Here is a 23,319-nt window from a genome sequence, read left to right on the forward strand (position 1 = left end):
CTGTTTGCACTTATTTTTAAAATCGTTTTTTTCTCAAAACTTGCATTTTATCTGTCTTTGGCCTTGCACTCTTGTGTGGGGTCATTTACTGCACTGTTATAACTTGCTGATACTTGTTAACCTCTGCTATCTCTGAAAAAACAAAACAAAAAAAAAACAAAACAAACTCTTGCTTTTTTCCCACTTTTCTAAGATTTAAAAAAGTTCAGTTACAGGCTTGCTGTTCTTGAACTGTTTGTAAGTTTCTGTGAGGCCATTTTTTGCTTGGGCTAAAGGAAAGTCTCTCTGTTGATCAGTGGCAGTGAAAAACATTGAGCAGCCTGCCTGCCCCTGTGGGAGTGGTTACTGACTTGAAACTGTAGTTTTATTGGCCATTCTGGGTCAATTCCAAAACTCCTTCATCTTCCTCTCTTAAAACCCTCTTTTGCATGGTTTTGCGCGTTTTCGAGCATAGTGCAACAGCCACCTAATTGGGTTTAAACTATTCCTGGCACCACAATGTTTGCTCTTCACTTTTTCCCTTAGAACTGCTCTATCTCTCAATTTAAACACCATATTCTCATTCTAAGGCCCTTCACTGGTCCATTTAAGTAATCCTACAAGTTAGCACTATTAAACCATAAGCACTACTTACTCTCATACTCTCTACGATTGCCCTCTCCTCTATTGGTCTGTCTTAAATTCAGTTTCCCTATTACTCTAGCATGTCCAAAGGTCATTCAATGGTTTCCTCTCCAGTCCAGCTGGTGAATCTGGGAATTTTGAGGCAATGTTACAACTGTCTCATGTACACGGACAACCCTCTCCTCCTCCAAACAGGTTTAAATATATGTGAGAGATGCAACTATTTAGCCAAACTGGAGGCTGAGCTCTCTCATCTCAAAACTGGTGTAACCAGTCAGGAGGAGAAGGTAACCTCACACAACACAATTCCAGTATCACATAGCCCACTACATCAGCGAACCAAACACATAAATACACAAAAACATACTCGGAGGCTCTAAATAAAAATCTACCTAAGCAACAGAGATCTCCAAAGCAGACATCCAAGCAAACAATACCTCAAAACAAAACACACACAACACATAACCCACAAAGTCAGTGTGCCAAGCAGCCACAGCCCTTAAGGCTGAATAACACACCTGATACTCTTGTTATAGGTGACTCTATTGTCAGACACACTGACGTCCCGCTCACCAGGCTGAATAAAGAGAAGGTCACAGTGAGCTGCCTGTCGGGTGCTAGGATCCAACACATAACACAAGCACTCAGGTCACTCCAAAGCAAATACAAATGTGACTCAGTCATTGTACATGCTGGTGTGAATGACCTGAGACGTACCTCCCTGGACTACATGAAAAGAGACATAGAGGAGCTCTCTGATCATGTAGTCCAGGCTGGTATGACCCTGACCTTGAGCAGCATCTTACCCTCACCTAGAATGATGCCACAGTACAAAGACAAAATGATCGATTTTAACAATTGGCTAAAATTTTGGTGTCATTCAAAGGGGATCCAGTGTCTGTCAGCCTGGGATGACATGCTCGACAAGCCACATTGCTTCGCTAGGGATGGCTTGCACCTGTCACCACTGGGCTTTCGGATATTGGCAAAGGCTCTTGCCACCCCCATAGTGCCTTTTTTAGGCAAGGCTCAAAAGTCAAACCCACCCCCATAGACAGCACAAGGAACAAGAAACTAAGGGTAATGCTGCTAAACGCCAGAAGTCTTAACATCAAGATGCATGCACTCGAAGCTCTCCTCAGTATGGAGAACATTGATATCTGTGCAGTGTCAGAAACCTGGTTCTAGGCTCCAGAGAGCACCCCAGCACTACCAGGCTATACCTCATATCATGCTTTTTGGCCCCAAAACCCGGACCGAACCACAAAAGGAGGGGGAGTTTCCATATTTATCAAGGATATCCACACCTCCAGGTTAGTGGCATTGCACAAAGTATCGGAGACCATCCATTTGCAACTAACAGTGGGCAAGACTGCTTTTCAGTTTATAGCATCCTACAGACCACCCTTTCAAAGTCAGGAATCCCATTTGGCTTTCCTGAAAACATTGGAGAACATGAAGATCTCTCCAAACACCATTATATTGGGTGGCTTCAACTACCCAAACATTGACTGGAAGCACTACTCAAGCCCCAGCACCTTAGCCCAAAGATTCCTGGAAATTATAAACTCAAATGCTATGGAACAACTAGTCACCACTCCCACAAGAGGGGACAACATACTAGACCTTATCATTACCAACATGGGGACCCTATGCTCCACACCAGAAGTATATCCCTCATTGGTAAGATCAGACCATAAATTAATTTCACTGGATGTCCACATCCCGACCCCACCCCCAGCCCAGAAAACCACAGTGAAAAACTTCTCAAAAGCGAACTTCTCACTTCTCAAAACCAAAGTGGAATCCTTCAAGTCCCCAGGCCCAGTGGAAACTACAGCCCAAACTGCAGAATCCTATATAAATGCATTCTATGGACATCTCCAGGAATGCATGGATCATGCTATCCCAAACAAAACCAAGACCCAATCATCCAAAGGCAGGCGTCCAGTCTGGTGGACCCCTGCCATAAATAAACTGTACAACAGAAGGAGGAAGCTACTACATGATAGAGCAAAATCCCTAATAGGGAAGGCATCTCTGATCAGTACTAGCAAAAATTACGATCCCTCATAAAATCCTCCAAGGCCAGCTTCGAGAGAAAAATTGCACAGGACACCAAAGACAATCATAAGGCTTTTTTCATTTATGTTAGAAACCTGGGATGCAACTCCCAGACTTGTTCTGAGTTGATTCTAAATGACAAAAAATACACTGAACCCACAGACATCGCCAATATCCTGGCAGACAGGTTCAGTGCAAACTTCTCCCCCCCCCTAAAAGAGCAAGTATCTATCCCAGCAGAGGGCTGCCTCCCAAACATCTCAGATGCTCAGGTGAAGGCTGCCCTCTCAAAAGCAAAAAACACTGCTTCCATGGGATGAGATGGCGTCCCAGGTTGTGTCCTACATGAACTACAAGAGGAACTAATCCCTCAAATAAAACAGCTATACAATCTCAGCCTCACTACAGGATATGTGCCCACAGAATGGTGTACAGCAACAGTGGTCCCACTCCACAAAGCTGGAGCCTCTACAGACCCTGGAAACTATCACCCCATAAGCCTGACTAGCTTAGTCTGCAAGGCTATGGAGAGGATCATCATGGAGCTCATAAACAAAGACATTGGGGACCTACAGACACTAGATCCTACCCAGTTCGGCTTTGTCAAGGGCAGATCCTGCCTTTTGAACCTGGTTGACTTCTTTGAAACAGTCACCAAAGCCATAGATGAAGGGAAGGTAGTCCACACAGCCTATCTGGACCTTGCAAAGGCATTTGACACAATACCCCACTCGGGCATCATAGATAAGCTATCCAGCTTTAATATAAATCCCTATGTCACAAGATGGGTCGCAAACTGGCTCAAAGACAGAGCCCACAGAGTGAGAGTTGCTGGAGCCATGTCAGACTCAAAACCGGTCACAAGTGGCATCCCACAGGGTTCTGTCCTGGGACCACTCTTGTTCAGTATATACTTTTCCGAGGTACAGGCAAACGTGGGAGGACTATGGCTCACCAAGTTCGCAGACGACTGCAAACTGGGCACCATAATCAACTCTCCAGATGACACAAACATCCTTCAAAAAGGTCTCACAGAGACAGATAACTGGTGCCAGCGCCATGGTTTAAAGCTAAATGCCAAAAAATGTATAGTCATACCCTTTGGCAAAAACAATGTGCCCACAAATTACCACATAGGCGGAAACCCATTAAGTACAGAGAAAGTTATTAGGGGCCTGGGGACCCAAGTTGATAGCAATCTCTCCTTTGAAAACCACATTGCCAAAGTGGTTAGAAAGACCTTCTACATAGCCCACCTCATCACGAAGGGTTTCACATCTAGATCAAGAGAGGTAATCATGCCCCTTTATTCATCCCTCATCAGGCCCATCATAGAATACAATGCCCCTTTTGGGATGTACCTTACCCGACACCTGCAGCAATTAGAAAGACCCCAAAAATATCTCACCAAGAGGATCAAGGGTCTCAAACAGATGCCATATGCTGCTCGGTTTAAAAAACTCCAGCTCTACTCAGTTGCATATCGCCTACTTCGAGGCGATCTATGCCTGACATACAAAGCTATGTCGAATCCAGAATTAATGGACATGCTCCACCTCAGTAAATCTAAATCCCTTAGAGCCACACGCTCGAGGGACTTGAACCTCAGCACAGAAATAAATAGAACTTGCTGGAGGGACAGGTTCATAACCCAGAGGCTCCCTTCACTTTGGAATAGAATTTCAGTTCATGTGAGGCAGAGCACCTCACTGAATCTCTTCAACAAGAATCTTGATAAGTGGATGGGGGATCGTAGGTTTCTCCCAGGGATTACTCCCGCGTCACTATTAGACAGAGGCACAGTAAACTAAACCTTAAAAAGGGCACAGTATACTCAAATCAAGGGGTGGCGTAAGCCATACAGAATCGGGCTAGGCTTATAATTGCCCCAGGGCAGATAGCCTAGTATGAACCTATGAACCTATGAACCTAAATAGCACCCTAACACATCTAACTTATGTGTACTTCCTTATGTTTTCATTTTGCATTGTTTTTCAGTACTGCAATAATATTTATGAGTGTACCATTAATCGCTGTTCAGGTATCTCACTGACAGTCCCAGACAATGGCTTTAGGGGACATGGCATTTCTGTCTGGGATGTTGTGTGTGTTACTTGTCACTGCTGTACCCCGTATTGCAATTGTCTATGATGATATTTACACATTTCAAATGTTGCCTTGGCACAAAGTGCAAAATGCAGTATGGCATCAATTCTGACCCTCTATACTGGTGAATTGTCATGTGAGGTATGTTTTTCTATCACACTACAGTTTTGTACCCTTATCCACTTGTTGTCTGCTACTTCCCCTATGCACTCCCTAACAGCCAACCTTCTGCAAAATATATACCATGAAGAGATACTACAGTCCACTTTTGCAATTAATATGTCTTGGCATTATGTGTTACACTGGAAGTGACCACATGCAAGACATACACATACAATTCTGTCCATAGTAGATGCTGTACCCATGCTGCATTCATCCAAATGGCACTACTATGCCACAGTAATACATAATTTAGGTAAATGTGTGTGGTATGTTTGATATTCCCCATTTACAAGTCACAAACTGATTACTGTTGCTGTCATTGGGGGTATTGGTATACTGTCTCCAAAGGGTAAACATCACATGTTGATGTTTGTGCATGTGTATGTCTGGCATGTCATGATTCAGAGTTCTGAGCCAGATCGTACTATGTTGTCTAAGCCTTCATGTATGGCAGCAGCTTTCGTTGCCCTGCATCTGCATTTCCTTTCTTTTGAGTCCTCTTAAACCTGTGATAGTTTCTCCACAGATGTCTGTGGTTCCTGGGTAGATAATCCACATCTAGACTTGCATGCTGCCATGTACTGATATTATCATATTATGCCACATGGCATTCACTGTGTGTTAATGCTGTATCTACTTACTGTACTGCATAGCTGGCTCATTTGCATTTCTGCACTTAACAGTCTGGAGAAAACTACTCTACATAGCATGCAATTGATGCCACACTACCTCAGTGCTCATTGAAAATCTGTGTACTGCCTTTGTACTCTAATCTTGCATTGTTCTTTTTTTTTTTTTACTTCTAACTTCTTGTAACTCATGGGCAATGTTTGAAATTGGTTCCAGGATCAGTTCAATACCACAGTCAACTTACGTGATTAAATAAATAAATGAAATTGGTAAAAAAGGCCACATCCACTATATTCTCTACACTGTTAAGTGTAGAAATGCAAATGAAACAATTATGCAGTTTATAAAAATTCCTAACTCTCACACATATTCAATAATTCCAATAAAGCTAAATAAAGTATTTCAGACAATTGCTCTAAAAATGTATGCAGTCATTTTCTGAAGAATAAATAATAAATGGCAAAAATCAAGTAACAGGATAGAGGTTCCACTCTTAGTACATGTAATAAGTATTAAAAGAAGAAAAAGATATGGTGCTGAGCCAACACAGCTATTGTAAACAACACTTTTTATTAAAACAAAAAACTAGAGTAAATGCTTTTGCAATATCCAAATTACTTGCTCAGACTACTGCATTCATAAAATGTCACTCATTTAAATGTTTAACAAACCAATCAGCTCACTGACATTCCAAAACAGCCAATAACAACTCCACAATCTCTGTTTTATTTCTTAAATCACTACCCCTAATACCATCCTCTATTACTTCAATCATGAAGAATTTAAACGAATGTCCCTGGATTCAGTAACACTTACACAGCGTGTCCGCACAACGTAAGCTTTACTGCATGGAATATAGCATCTGAGCAACCCAGTAAACAAGGCTCGGGATTTGCATGAGCACTCTAACACTGTTCCTGCATGGACACCACTGCCTAATGCTAATTACCTCATTTGCTGGTGAAAACTATGCAAATGAGGTGAATTAGTGATTCAGCAAGCAGGCAGTTGTCCATGCAGGAACAGTGTTAGTTGCAGAAATGTATTCAGCTACTAGCCGGATACATTTCTACAAATAACAAAACGGAAGCATGACAGCTCCAAAGAAAGCATGTATTCTACTTATTATGCATGTCAATGGATGAATATATGGCCACTGGCAATGAAAAAAGTTTATTTTTTAAAAAATAAAAGTTTTTTTTTTTTGGTCAATCTTGGCCGTTTAAGCATAGGGCAGTGGCCCGCAAACTGGATCATGCCGAAAATAAAAAAAAATGTGAAAAAGCAATTTTCAGGGAAATCTGCATTTTGCCATTATAGTCACTGGCATGCAGAATGAAAACAATACCAGGGAACAGTGGTTGCTAAGGGGAAGGCTTAGTGTGAGTGCAGTAACTATGGAGTAAGGCAGTGGGGTATGCAAATGAGGGGAATTTTACTGAATCACAAATTTCTTCTAAGTGTCAGACTACACCTAAACATGTAGCTGCTCTAACATGGCTGTGTAAGCAGAAATAGATGACATCAAAAGGGGGTATGTTATACTTGCTGTAAGCACATTGGAGCTCTGTGACCCATGTTTGCCCTTAGCTTAGCACAGCTAAGGAAGGGGGTGTGTCTGAGGCTGCCTATCAGTGTTTACATTACCTAAATGGGTGTGTGCAGTGTGCACCAACTCTTAAACAAAACAAAACAAAAAAAAAAAAAACAAGGCAGGAAATAGCAGAACTGTTTATTTATTTATTTTATTTTACATTTGTTGACCGGGATAGTCCAACTGGATATATGTCCATTTTCAGTGGAGGCCCAGGGAGAAAAGCTCCAAAGAGACAAGTTAACAGACAAGCAGATAATTCAGGATATATATTTTAAACTAGGCCCATTGGGCATCAGAGAGGTACAGTTGATAACAAGTCTATATGACAATATACAGAACAGATTAACACAGATAAGCCATCTTTCTTCAGTTGTGGTATACACGTTTTATGATGATAAAACATGCAAGTTACAATAGTATAGATGAGATAAAAGTATTAGTCTGGTGAGGAACAGGGACATAGCCATTTTATGCTTAGGTAAGATTTGAGAGTTATTTTAAATTTAGAGAGGGATGCTTCAAGCGTTAAGGATGAAGTCAGAGAATTCCAGAGTTTGGCTATATAAGAAGAATATAGGGAGTCACCAGCATGATTGTGAGATCTGGTAACTGCTAACAGTAATTTATTAGTGGAGCGGAGTTGCCTAGGACAGGAGTACTGTTGGATTAAGTTTCTTAATGAAGGTGTTGTGTTTGGATGATAGAGTAGCTTGTGTGTGATGATCAGCTGGTTATAGGTTAGTAGGTTTGGTAGTTCAAGCCAATCCAATTGTTTTAGATTTTGGCAGTGATGAGTTCTAAAGGAGCTGTTGTTGGCAAATTTGGCTATCTGATTATAACAGGAGGTCAGTTTATTGGTTTCTTTTTTGGATAGGTTGGTCAAGATTGGTGATGCATATAGTGCTGATAGAAGGTGTGTTTGTGTTACTGTAGTTCTAGCATTGTGAGTCAGGAATGATTTGTGTTTGTAGAGACTACCCAGCTTTTTGTTAGTATTTTTTATAGCCAGATTAATGTGTGCATCAAATCTGAGCTTATTATCAATAGTGATACCTAGGAGCTTTGTTTGGTAGTCAGGTGATATAGTGGTACCATTTTCTGAGTGGATAGTAAAGGAGTAGGTGGGGGCAGTAGTGATTGAAGGATGAAATATGAGGAGATTAGTTTTTTTGGGGTTGGGTATTAAGGCATTGTCAGTAAGCCAGTTTTCAACTGAGTGAAAGTTTTCCTGGGTTTTTTTGTGTAGGTCTGCTAGGGTAGGGGCACTGCATATTATAGTAGAGTCGTCAGCGTATTGGATGAGGTTTGAATTATTTACAGCTGTGTGGAGATTATTAGTAAAAATTTGGAATAGTAGGGGGCCCAGTATGGATCCCTGAGGTACACCGAGTGTCACAGATAAGAGACGAGACAAGTTATTGTTCCATAGTACTGCCTGTTGTCTATAGCTGAGGTAGTTCTTAAACCATGAGATAGCCAAATTATCTAGGCCTAAGATAGAAAGTTGGGAGAATAATTTTTCATGATTAACCATGTCAAATGCCTTTGACAGGTCTAGGAAATGGGCTGCAGAAAATTTGCCATTATTTCTGCTGTGGTTAATGGTATCAGTGAATGCTAGCAGGGCAGTGGTTGTGCTATGACCTGGGCGGAACCCATGTTGGGTTTGGGATATAAGATCTTGCTTAATAAGGTGGAAAATTAATTGTTTGTGAATACATTTCTCCAGTACTTTAGCAAGTGGGGATAGGATAGCTATTGGCCTGTAGTTAGATATATCGTAAGAATTGCCCGCTTTATGAAGGGGTATAATATAGGCTGTTTTCCAGATCAGGGGTACTGAGCTTTCAGAGATAGACCTGTTTATTAGGATAGAGACTGGTATGGCTATTTCTGTTGCTGCCAGTTTTAAAAATTCGTTGGGGAGGGTGTCTACTCCTAGTGTTGTTGGTTTTAATTGAGAGAGTAATTTTCTTATGTAGGAGGTTGGGGTGGGTTGAAGCTTAAAAGTTGGGTTATTATTAGGTTTGGGGTCAATAGTAGTGGTTTTGGTATAAGTTTGATTTTGTGAAAGGGCAAGAATGGTCTCAGTAAAGAAAGTATTGAATGATTCAGCTATGTTTTCTTTCATTAACCCAGTTGTTGTAGGTGGAGTGGTGATTTTTCCAGGGCATAGTAACCTGTTTAATCCTGCCCAGAATTTTTTTGGGTTGTTCCTGTGTTGATTTTGGTGGTTGATAAAGTAATTTCTTTTATCTTGCTTGACTAGTCTTTTGGTTAGGTTTCTAATCTGTTGGTAGGCTTGCTGTGCACTTGGTGTTTTGTTGGATCTCCAGATTATTCAGGCTCTGTTCCATTCTGTAATTTTGAGCAACGAGTATGCACAGCATGCATCAGGGCTTAAAAGGGGCAGAAATGGGAAAGGGAAAAAAAAGGGGGAAACAGAAGAAGGAAGGCAATCAAGTTGAACTAGCATAGCTGGCAGGTGGAATGTATCAGAATCAGCCAATTACACAGGCAGCAGCCAGACACACTACTATAAACTATGCAAACACCTTTCAATCTGTTTTTTCACACAAACTCTACACTACTGGTGTACACATTCGGGGAATTTTAAACTGACAAAACCATCAAAAAATGTTAGGGGCTGCTGTCACTTTGATCCATTAGTATGTGCTAGAGGCTGAGGGTGGTGAGGAGGATAATGCTGACAACTGTCCCAGACCGAGGAAGAGAAAAGTGTACAGACCCAAGGTAACCTACCAGGGGCTACATGAGCTGGAGATAGTGGAGTGCTACAGGGTGAACAGGGACATTCTGCAGCAAATCATCGAGCTGTGCTGGCCTTGGATCAAACCCAGAGCCATAAGAGGGGAACCCATCCCACTGGATACCAAGGTATGTGTAGCCTTAAGAATACTAGCTATTGGTTCCTTCCAAAGACTAAATGGGGATATCATGGGGTTCTCAAAGGCATCAGCACCCAGGGTACTCCACCAGTTCCTGGATGCTATGCTACCACATGCCGGTGAGCATATATACTTTCCCCGCACCTCTAAGGAGTTGACCAGCAATATGCATCCCTTCTACCATAAAGCAGAATACTCTGAGCTACTGGGTGCTATAGACTGCATGCATATCCACATCAAAGCACCACCCGGTGACCAAGGTAGGGCCTACATAAACTGCAAGGGCTTCCCCTTCATCAACTGCCAGGTCATGTGTGATGCCTAGGGCATAATCATTAATGTATATGCTGGTAGCCGTGGAAGCTATCACGGCTCCCACATCTGGCATTCCTCACAGCTGTATCAGGGATTTGCCAGGGGGGATGTCCCATATAGGCATCTGGTAGGGGATGCTGGCTATGCACTAGAGCCGTGGATGATGACACCCATCAGAAATGCACACACACCCACACAAGAACACCATAATGAGACACATGCGCAAACCAGGATCATTATAGAGCATGTGTTTGGGATGCTCAAGTCACGGTTTTGCTGCCTTGAGATATCCGTTGGAGCCTTGAAGTACTCTCCAGCCACATGTGCACATATGTTCCTAGTATGTGTCATGCTACATAATATGATCCTGTGGAAACAGCTGCAGAAGTAACAGCATGGAGAAGTGACACACAGACCCCACCATTCCCAAGGTAAACACAAGCACATAGGGACTAGGAGGAGGAACCTACTGAGCCTGCCCCTGTAGGCAGACATAGGTGTGCCCAGTATTCCCATGCTTCGGCAAAGAGGCAACGCATAGTACACACACTGTAACTGTAGGGACCCAGGGACTGATACCACTGTCTGACTCTCACACATAGTAAAAGGGATGCCAAACATGACACTATCTGTGCTGTGCCATGTATAGACAGTTTACTGTGTGCATCTGACATAGTCAGCCCTCAAGCACTATCCTTACAACTGCCTGAAGCACAACATAAGTCAATTATCCTAACAATGAATGAATGAAGTAGTATGGTCTGATAGTATATCTATGGTATTGATGCAAGCATGCAAGGGAATTGGGTGGCCAAATGGGATAGTGGCAAACAACTGAAAGCTATTTGGGACAGCAGGAAATCCATGAAAAATACTGGCGTCACCATACTTGGCAGTAGTACTCAAGGTGACAACTCCCACTGCAGCACATGTGGGGTAGGGGGCCAACTAACTGGGTAGCCATAGGTCACACGCACATGGATGTCAGTGAGGGTTCCCATACTCACCCCCAGCTTCACCCAGCAAGACAGGTGTAGACGACCATAAAGAAAGTTCTGGCGAAGGCCCACAAATGCCAGCAATGGTGAACATTCCCCCCTACAGACCTACACAAACATAGTACAACAGGTCTGGAAGTTGCAGTATTGTTCTGAAGGGTAAGAAGTCTGAAACTGAATTGTATACCATTACAATCTAACCTGAGTTCTCTACTGGTGTACCTCCATTTTGCAAGATAAGGCACAATATAATACTAAATGGTAGCAAACAGTAAGTGAAATACTAGCACAGTCAGTGCAAGTGTGTAAAGTCATCAAGTGTGGCTCCCATATAGAAATGTAGTAACATTTAAGTCTCTAGAATAATATCAGTGGAACACACATTGCCATGCCTGTCCCAATCAACATGATAATAGGCTGCATGTCCACAATATGCAGAGGTCAATGTGCTAATTATATGTGTGGTTAATATTGTTAAGAAGTGGTCAGCATGTGCCCCTGGATGTTGTGTCTCAGTGGCCTAGGCACATTACTGAAGTTGACAGGGCCATGTCCCAAGAACTGCAATGCCAACTAATCTGCTTGTCAGCTATACCTGCATTAACAGTTATACACACTGTCCAGATGTCAATATCAGTCACTGGTGGAAAGCTGGACAGGTCAAAAACAGGAAGCCATACATGGAAACAGTACACAGGTGGAAGTACCATACACAGTGCCTATCACAACTCTCAACTGCACACAACTTTGGAATAATGTATAGAGGTTAGCATCACATTTGTTGTCCCTCTACCATGAAAGACTGGTTGTCTGGCCAATTATACCTGTGAGGCAGGTGCCATAAGCTTCCATATCACACATGCAATCAGGCCCCCCCCCCAACAGCCACAGGTATCACACTGGTCTGATCCTTGCTGTTGGGAATGATTTCAGAATGACCCCACTGAGTATGGAAAGACACACATGATGCAGCGTGCTGAATCAGTGTCCCGTGCAGGTGTGTCCCTAGCTGTAAGCAGCACCCTGATGACACCCAGACTGATGGATCAATATGAACAGGAAGGATTGCCAGTAACACCTGACCCACTTACCACTGTCACCCCAGGGGGATGTACTGGCTTGCAGCCTGGGAATGTATGAGTGACAGAATGCACTGCCCTGCTACAGATGGCCTGCATCAGTCTCACATGGCCTACATGCCTCTGGCAAAGGCCCATGCCTCACCCGTAGTGCCATTGTAGGGAATGTCATGGGGTGCTAACTAACAACCTAACACAGTAAACAGAAAATAAATGAAAGGCCATGCTGCCAAATGCCAGTAACTTGCCTCTCAACCTCCTAGAGCAAGAACTGTGGGCAAAGCCATAAATATTGCTGGGATAAAGGCCAAACTATAGGGATACTTCTGATATATTCCTGTCATAATGTTAGGAAGAGGACAGAATAACAGAGGGGGTGTAGAAGCATGTATGTCATGGAGGGTGTGAAGTCTGAAACTATAATGTCTGGAAACAATTCCCCCGATTGCAAACCTCTAAGTGAATAGCAACAAACTTGCTTGTAAACCACAATGTGAAGGGAAACCAACCAGATATATGAGGCAAGGCTCTGGATAACCTGGGAGAATCTGAACAGTTGAGAGTTATGTCCACACCAGGATATGACCTGTCAGATAAGATGAGAAATGAACAAGGAGATCCCCAGCCAGCATAACACCAATGTGCTGGACCATTTACACAGCTCCATCAGTCAATTAGCTGTAGCCACCCCTCCACAATGGCTGGACTGTGCCAGAATGTCTAGCCTTTCCACATCATCCCTCTTGTATTTCCCTGGTAAATAACTGCGATCTGTCAGTAGTTGATGACACAATACATTACAGTGCTGCACATTACATATGTCAGAAAATCTCTGCTAAAACCAACCATGTTACACAAGCAGGACAGACAATAATAAGAACCATAGTTAGAGTATCCCCCTATGTTTGGTTTGTTGTGTACCTATATTGGCACCTGTCTGCAGATATCCTGCAGAAACAGGTTCCAAGGTATAGTTGTAGCACACAATACCCTGGACTGGAGTACAGCTCTCCCTGGAATGGATTCCCACACTCAGTATAGAAGGTCATACCGGGCATGCTACTACACTTAGAGAAATTAAGCACATGTCCAAAACCACAATGGACTATAGATATCTCCAATTTGCAGATGTCTGTGCACACTCACCAATATGTAAACCTTTTGGTCTTCATACACACACACACACACACACACACACACACACACACACACACACACACACACACACACACACACACACACACACACACACACACACACACACACACACACCACTGGTCAGGAAAACCCACAGCCAGCTGTAGGCAGCACATATGTGGTAAATCTGCATCCATTTTGTGTGATACACACACATGTCTATGACCAACATACTACAATATGTCAAGCATACACACACCTAGACATGGGGAAGAGAGAGACAGCCAATGATACATACAGTTGCATTATGAGGGCTTTCCCACCCAGTAGACATCCCATAGCCCCACTTTAGAAGATCTGCTGATGTATGTAACCTTAGATGTACCTTTGGATGAGCTTCAGTCCTGTAAGCTCAACAGCGTGTGTGATAAGTATGTAACATACTCAAGGAAATAAGTAGGTAGATAGGTAGGTAGGGGTTCTAATCACATTCGCAGCAAATGTAAGTGTGCATGTGTGTGTGCATTTGTGTGTGTGTGTGTGTGTGTGTGTGTGTGTGTGTGTGTGTGTGTGTGTGTGTGTGTGTGTGTGTGTGTGTGTGTGTGCATGTGTGTGTGTGTGCATGTGTGTGTGTGTGTGTCTGTGTGTGTGTGTGTGTGTGTGTGTGTGTGTGTGTGTGTGTGTGTGTGTGTGTGTGTGTGTGTGTGTGTGTGTGTGTGTGTGTGTGTGTGTGTGTGTGTGTGTGTGTGTGTGTGTGTGTGTGTGTGTGAATGACTGTTTTAGTCCATACCCACCCAGTACACATCCCATTTTCCTATATCACAAGATCTGCTGATAGCATTCACCTTAGAAATACCTTTTGTTAGCCATTAACCCTATAGACTCTGTGGTGCTTGTGATAATTGTGTAACACTACAGTATGAAACTCTTTACGTAGGAGTTCTAATCTCAGTCCTGGCAAATGTAAAAGTTTGTGTGTGTTTGTAGGTTACTGATTTTGAGGCCATTCATACTCAGTACATTTTCCATTGCCCTACTTTAGCACTCCTACTGATCTCATTCACCTTTAAAGATCCCTTTGTTCAGCCCTCAGCCCTATAAGCTCTGTGGCACTTGCAATAACTGTAATACTGCAGTTCAACAATCTAGTTAGGTAGGAGTTTTAATCTCATTCCTGGCAAATGTAAAAGTGTATCTGTTTGTGTGCATGTGTGTGTTTGTAGGTTAATGATTTTGAGGCCATTCATACTCAGTACACATTCCATTGTCCTACTTTAGCACTCCTGCTGATGTCAGTCACCTTTAAAGATCCCTTTGGTCAGCCTTCAGCCCTATAAGCTCTGTGGTGCTTGCAATAACTGTGTGATACTATAGTGCAACAAACTTGTTAGGTAGGAATTCTAATTTCAGTCCTGGCAAATGTGAAAGTGTGTCTTTGTGCGAGTGTGTTTGTTTGTAGGTTAGTGATTTTGAGGCCATTCAAACTCCGTACAATTCCCATTGCCCTACTTTAGCACTCCTGCTGATGTCAGTTACTTTTAAAGATCCCTGTGGTCAGCCTTCAGCCCTATAAGCTCTGTAGCACTTGAGATAACTGTGTAATGCTATAGTGCAACAAACTAGTTAGGTAGGAGTTCTAATCTCAATCTTGGCAAATATAAATATGTGTTTGTGTGTGTGTGTGTGTGTGTGTGTGTGTGTGTGTGTGTGTGTGTGTGTGTGTGTGTGTGTGTGTGTGTGTGTGTGCGTGTGTGTGCGTGTGTGTGTGTGTGTGTGTGTGTGTGTGTGAGTGTATGCATTTGTGTGCATGTGTGTGTGTGTGTTTGTGTGTGTGTGTGTGTGTGTGTGTGTGTGTGTGTGTGTGTGTGTGTGTGTGTGTGTGTGTGTGTGTGTGTGTGCGCGTGTGTGTGTGTGTGTGTGTGTGTATGTATTCGTAGGTTAATGATTTCGAAGCCATTCACACTCAGCACACTTCCAATTGCCCTACTTTCGCACTCCTGCTGATGTCAGTCACCAAGATCCCTTTGGTCAGAACTCAGCCCTCTAACCTCTGTGGTGCTTGCAATAACTGTGTAATATTATTGTGCAGTAAACTACTTAGGTATGAGTTCTAACCTCATTCCTGGCAAATGTTAAGTGTGTCTGTGTTTGTAGGTTAAAGATTTTGAGGTCATTCACACTCAGTACACTTCCCCTTGCCCTACTTTAGCACTCCTGCTGATCTCAGTCACCTTTCAGGATCCCTTTGGTCAGCCCTCAGTGCTATAAGCTCTGTGGCACTTGCAATAACTGTGTAATACTGTAGTGCAACAAACTAACTAGGTAGGAGTTCTAATCTCAGTCTTGACAAATGTAAAAGTGTGTCTGTGTGCAAGTTTGTGTATATCTGTAGGTTAAAGTATTTTGTGGCAGTCCACAACCAGTACATCTCAAAGTGCTATACTTTACAAGGGCTGCTGATGTCCCTCACCTTAGAAGTATGTCGGGACGCCCTTCCACCTATAAGCTCTGTGGCACATGTGATAAATGCATAAGCTATTGTAGCAATAACTTGATAGGTAGGGGTTTGAATCTCAGTTCTGCAAGTGTTTGTGTGTACCATATTCATTGGGGGTGGGTTTTGCAAAACTTTTGTGTGGTCCACTCAGTTCACATCCAAATGTCCACTGTACAGGGCCCACTGTTGTAAACCACTGTAGTGGTAGCTATGGAAACTCTGCAGCCCTATAAGCTGTGTGCCATGTGAAATAATTATGTAACAGTACGGATTCAAAAACAAGATAGGTGGGGCTTCTAATCCTTTGATACCATTCTCCACTCAGGAATCATAGACAAACACACACATCTAGGCATTAACCCCTATGTCACTAGATGGGTTGCAAACTGGCTCATGCATGAAACCCACAGTGTGAAGGCAGCAAACTCCATGTCAAACTGCCAACCAGTCATGAGTGGATTACCACAGGGTCTGGTCCCCCTCTACTCTCCCATCATTTGTTATGTATGCCTGTGACATCCAGCCCAACACGAAGGGACCCTGGCTGACAATGTTTGCAGACAATTGCAAGGTGGGTGCTATATGTACATCCACATATCATGCTGACATCCTCCATAAAGTCCCCACTGAGACCTCGACTTTTGTCAGTAAACTGGCATTAGGCTGAATGGAAAGAAATGTGTTGCAATCCCCTGTGGAATCTATGCAGTTTCCATGAATTAACACATTGCTGGCAGTTCAATGGACACAGAAGTCCTTATAAGAGGCCTGGGAAAACAGGTTGACTATGACCTCTCTTATGACTACAAAATTGCTACTGTGGACAGAAATACTTTCTATGTGGCACATCTCATAACTAATGATACTTCATCCAGGAAGGAAGTGGTCAATGTCTCCCTCTACTCTCCCATCATTAGGCCACCCATCATGTACAATGGCCCATTTGCCATGTAGCACAGTAGGCACCTGCAACAACTGTGGAGGCTGCAAGTGTACCTCAGAAATAGGACCTTAGCCCTTAAACAACTGTTCTATATGGACAGAGTCGAATACCTCCAAGTATTCTTGGCCACATCTTTGGTACATACAGACAATCCCTGCTTGACTGACAATGCCATGTCTGGTCAGTTGTGTTAGGAATGCCATATCTAGTGAAACTCCAATCTGTATGCACCACATGCCATGAATACCTCAACATCATTACCACAATCAACAAAACATGCTGGGGAACAGATTGATAACCCAGACTCCACGTGGGCCAGCAGAGTAATCCAGGCTGCAGAGAGCTGAATAAGCGACTTTTCTTGATACTAAGTATATTTTTGTTGCTTTCCACATCTGAATACCTAGCAACTGTATTTCGCCTGCCTTTCTGTTACATTGAAGCTGTTTTTACTGCATTTAACTTAATATTGCACTTGGAATCCTTGTTTGTTACTATTTGACTGTATTTGTAGCAAATTCTTCTGTGTAAGCTGTAGTAGCTGATTCATAGCATTTATAAGTGTTTGCTGTACCTGTTTCTGCCTGTTTGTGAAAAAAAGAAAAAAAAGAAAAAATATCTCTTGTTTTTCCTGCTTTACTAGTTTAGTCCAGTTTCAGAGTTGCTGATTCCTGGGCTTTGGTTGTAGTTCCTGTGTACTGTTTCCTTGCCTTATTTGGGGGAAGGGAAGCTACCTTGCTTTCCTGCTTTACTAGTTTAGTCCAATTTCAGAGTTGCTGATTCCTGGGCTTTGGTTGTAGTTCCTGTGTACTGTTTCCTTGCCTTATTTGGGGGAGGAAGCTACCTTGCTTACCAGTGGGAGTGGGAAGCATTGAGCTGCCTTTGTCCAGTTTTGTGAGGTTTCAGCCAGTAACTAGTAGTTTATTGGTCGTTTTGGGCCAGTTTCTAGCTTTTTCCAGCCCCTGGTATAAAACTTTCAGCTTGTACCTACTCAGCACAGACTCCACGTGGGCCAGCAGAGTAATCCAGGCTGCAGAGAGCTGAATAAGCGACTTTTCTTGATACTAAGTATATTTTTGTTGCTTTCCACATCTGAATACCTAGCAACTGTATTTCGCCTGCCTTTCTGTTACATTGAAGCTGTTTTTACTGCATTTAACTTAATATTGCCCTTGGAATCCTTGTTTGTTACTATTTGACTGTATTTGTAGCAAATTCTTCTGTGTAAGCTGTAGTAGCTGATTCATAGCATTTATAAGTGTTTGCTGTACCTGTTTCTGCCTGTTTTGTGAAAAAAAAAAAAAAAGAAAAATATCTCTTGTTTTTCCTGCTTTACTAGTTTAGTCCAGTTTCAGAGTTGCTGATTCCTGGGCTTTGGTTGCAGTTCCTGTGTACTGTTTCCTTGCCTTATTTGGGGGAAGGGAAGCTACCTTGCTTACCAGTGGGAGTGGGAAGCATTGAGCTGCCTTTTGTCCAGTTTTGTGAGGTTTCAGCCAGTAACTAGTAGTTTATTGGTCGTTTTGGGCCAGTTTCTAGCTTTTTTCAGCCCCCTGGTATAAAACTTTCAGCTTGTACCTACTCAGCACAGACTCCACGTGGGCCAGCAGAGTAATCCAGGCTGCAGAGAGCTGAATAAGCGACTTTTCTTGATACTAAGTATATTTTTTTTGTTGCTTTCCACATCTGAATACCTAGCAACTGTATTTCGCCTGCCTTTCTGTTACATTGAAGCTGTTTTTACTGCATTTAACTTAATATTGCACTTGGAATCCTTGTTTGTTACTATTTGACTGTATTTGTAGCAAATTCTTCTGTGTAAGCTGTAGTAGCTGATTCATAGCATTTATAAGTGTTTGCTGTACCTGTTTCTGCCTGTTTTGTGAAAAAAAGAAAAAAGAAAAAAATATCTCTTGTTTTTCCTGCTTTACTAGTTTAGTCCAGTTTCAGAGTTGCTGATTCCTGGGCTTTGGTTGTAGTTCCTGTGTACTGTTTCCTTGCCTTATTTGGGGAAGGGAAGCTACCTTGCTTTCCTGCTTTACTAGTTTAGTCCAGTTTCAGAGTTGCTGATTCCTGGGCTTTGGTTGTAGTTCCTGTGTACTGTTTCCTTGCCTTATTTGGGGAAGGGAAGCTACCTTGCTTACCAGTGGGAGTGGGAAGCATTGAGCTGCCTTTGTCCAGTTTTGTGAGGTTTCAGCCAGTAACTAGTAGTTTATTGGTCGTTTTGGGCCAGTTTCTAGCTTTTTCCAGCCCCTGGTATAAACGCTAAACGCTAAGCGATTTAGAGCGATTTAGCGGAGCTGCCACTGTTGCACACTAGGGCAGTGCCGGTTAAGCAGGTTTAAACTATTCGGCTACCTAAAGTCCACTCTTCAAATTTTCCCTTAAAACTACCTTCCTCGAACTATACTACTGATCAAATCAGCGTATCCTATAACTAAAAGATCAACTCTACTTGACTCCAAGTAGACTATTCTCTATCTATTAAACCTAGCACTTGCTCCTACAGTACTTATTACCTTGATACGGCACTCTTGTCATAGATAGTACCCCAAAAGGCAACCCCCATTTCTCGGTCACCCACGTCCCCGGAATCTTTTTAAAGTTTTTCGTCTACCCTTCTAGCATGTCGAGGGATCAGTTGCTAGTGTCCTCTCCTGCTCAGCTGGTGAACCTGGGAATATTGAGGCAATGTTTCAATTGCCTCATGTACACAGACAACCCTTTCCTCCTCCCACAAAACACAAATACATGCGAGATGCAACTATACGGCCAAACTGGAGGCTGAGCTCTCTCAACATAGGACTGGCAAGACCAGTCAGGAGGAGAAGGTTACCACACACACTATAGACCCAGTCTCACATAGTACCATTACAACCTCAAATCATACACATAAACACACAAAGACATACTTGGAGGCTCTGATCAAAAATCTACCAAAACAGCAGAGGCCACCAAAGCAGACACCCAAACAACCACCACCTCAGAACACAACACCCGCAACACATAGACCTCACAGTCAGAGTGTCAAACAGTCACAGCCCTTAAGGCCAAACACAATGCCAGACACACTAGTCATTGGTGACTCCATAGTCAGACACACTGATGTCCCGCTCACCAGACTGAGTAAGGAGAAGGTCACAGTAAGCTGCCTGTCGGGCGCTAGAATCTGCCACATAACGCAAGCACTCAGGTCTCTCAACAGCAGGTACAAATATGACTCAGTCATTGTCCACGCTGGTGTAAACGACCTGAGACGCACTCCTGGACTACATGAAAAGAGACATTGAGGAGCTCTCTGATTATGTAGCCCAGGCAGGTATGACCCTGACCTTGAGCAGTATCCTACCTTCACCAAGAGTGATGCCACAATACAGAGATAAGATGATCAGCTTTAACAATTGGCTTAAACACTGGTGTCATTCAAAGGGGATCCAGTATCTGTCTGCCTGGGATGACATGCTGGACAAGCCACGCTGCTTTGCAAGGGACGGCTTGCACCTGTCACCCTGGGATTCGGATATTGGCAAAGGCTCTTGCCACCCCATAGTGCCTTTTTTAGGCAAGGCTCAAATTCTAAACCTACCACCCTAGAACACAAAAAGGAAAAAACTAAGGGTAATGCTGCTCAATGCCAGAAGTCTAAATCTCAAAATGCACGCACTCGAGGCCCTTCTCAGTATGGAGAACATCGATGTCTGTGCTGTGACAGAAACCTGGTTCAAGGCTCCTGAGAGCACCCCAGCGCTATCAGGTTTTACCTCATATCATGCGTTCCGCCCCAAAATCCGGACAATACCAAGAAAGGAGGGGGTATCCATATTCATCAAGGACACCCACACCTCAAGACTGGTGGCAACGCACGATGCATCGGAGACCATCCAGGTGCAATTAACCATAGGCAAGACTGCTCTGCAAATTGTAGCATGTTACAGGCCACCCTCACAAACTCAGGAAACTCACATGGCCTTCCTGAAAACACTAGAGGGGATAAATGTATCACCAAACACCATCATACTAGGTGACTTCAATTACCCTAATATAGACTGGGAACACTACTCAAGCCCAAACACCCTAGCCCAAAAGTTCCTGGAATTCATAAACTCAAATGCCATGGAACAACTAGTCACCATCCCCACAAGAGGAGATAACATACTTGATCTCATCATCACGAACATGGGAGCACAATGTTCAACACCGGAAGTATACCCCTCACTGGTGAGATCAGATCACAAACTAATCTCGCTGGAGGTCCTCATCCCACCCCCACCTGAAATAAAAAAGGCCACAGTAAAGAACTTCTCAAAAGCCGACTTCACACTTCTAAAGACTAGTGTGGTCTCCTTTCAGGCCCCCGAGCCGGTGGAAAACAATACTCAAGCCGCTGAATCACTTACAAACGCCTTCTACCAGCACCTGCAGGACTGCATGGATAAGGCAATCCCAAGCAAAACAAAGACTCTTTGTACCAAAGGCAAGCGTCCAGTCTGGTGGACCCCAGCCATAAACAAACTCTACAACAAAAGGAGGAAGCTACTACAAGATAGAGCAAAATCCTTAAAAGGTAAGACACCCTTGATCACTATAAGTAAAAACTAAGAGCTCACATAAAATCATCCAAAGCAAATTTCGAGAGAAAAATAGCTAAAGACTCAAAAGACAATCATAAGGCCTTCTTTAGCTATGTTAGAAACCTAGGAGGAAACTCCCAGATATGCTCAGAACTAGTTCAAAATGATGTGAAGATTACTGATCCTACAGACATTGCCAACATACTGGCTGACAGGTTTAGTGCAAACTTCTCCCCTCCCCAAAGGAGAGATATCTATACCAAATGAGTGCAGCCCCCAAACATCTCCAGCGCCCAAGTGAGAACTGCTCTCTCCAAAGCAAAAACACAGCATCCATGGGACCCGATGGTGTCCCCGGCTGTGTGCTCCACGAACTCAATGAGGAATTAAACCCACAGCTAGGACAGCTGTTTAATCAAAGTCTTACCTCTGGATATGTACCCAGGAGTGGCGCACTGCAACTGTGGTCCCACTTCACAAAGGCGGTGCCTCCACAGACCCTGGAAATTACCGCCCATTAGCTTGACAAGCCTTATCTGCAAAGCCATGGAGAGGATCATAATGGACCTCATAAATAAAGACATAGGGAATTTGCAGACTTTGGATCCAACCCAGTTTGGCTTTGTCAAAGGCAGATCATGCCTTTTAAACTTGGTTGACTTTTTGAAACAGTCACCAAAGCCATTGATGAGGGAAAGGCAGTCCATACAGCCTACCTCGATCTGGCTAAGGCCTTCGATACAATACCCCACTCGGGTATCATTGAAAAACTCATCAGCTTAAATGTTAACCCATACATCACAAGATGGGTTGCAAACTGGCTGAGTGACAGAACCCACAGGGTCAGAGTTGCTGGCGCCATGTCAGACTCAAAGCCTGTCACAAGTGGTGTCCCACAGGGCTCAGTCCTGGGCCCACTCTTGTTTGGCATCTACTTTTCCAGTACAAGCAAACATAGGAGGGTTATGGCTGACAAAGTTTGCAGATGACTGCAAACTGGGCCATAGTAGAAAACACATCTGACACAGATATCCTTCAGAAGGGTCTCACAGAACGGATAACTGGTGCCAGAGCCACGGCCTAAAGTTAAATGCCAAAAATGCATAGTCATACCCTTCGGGAAAAACAAGGTTACCCTAGCTACCAAATAGGTGGCAATCCACTGAGCACAGAAGAAGTTATCAGGGACCTGGGGACCCAGGTTGATAGTAGTCTGTCATTCGACACCCATGTAGCTAAAGTAGTTAGGAAGTCCTTCTACATTGCCCACCTTATCATGAAGGGATTCTCATCTAGATCAAGGGAGGTCATAGTCTCCCTTTACTCATCACTCATCAGACCAATGATTGAGTACAATGCCCCATTCGGAATGTATCTGACCCGACACTTGCAGCAGCTGGAGAGGCCACAAAAGTTCCTCACCAAAAGGATAAAGGGTCTCAAAATCTGTCCTATGCTGCCCGACTGAAAGAACTCCAGCTCTATTCAGTCGCCACGCTTGCTCAGAGGTGACCTTTGCCTAACATACAAGGCCATGTCAAACCCAGATTTGATGAATATGCTTCACCTCAAAAATCTAGATCCATCAGAGCCACAAGGGCGGGAGACTTAAACCTCGACACGGCTATTAATAGGACGTGCTGGAGAGATAGATTCATCACCCAAAGACTCCCTATGCTGTGGAACAAAA

The sequence above is a fragment of the Protopterus annectens genome, chromosome 5.part0, assembly GCF_019279795.1.
Source record: "Protopterus annectens isolate FY-2018-M chromosome 5.part0, PAN1.0, whole genome shotgun sequence".
In the NCBI taxonomy this organism is placed as follows: domain Eukaryota; kingdom Metazoa; phylum Chordata; order Ceratodontiformes; family Protopteridae; genus Protopterus; species Protopterus annectens.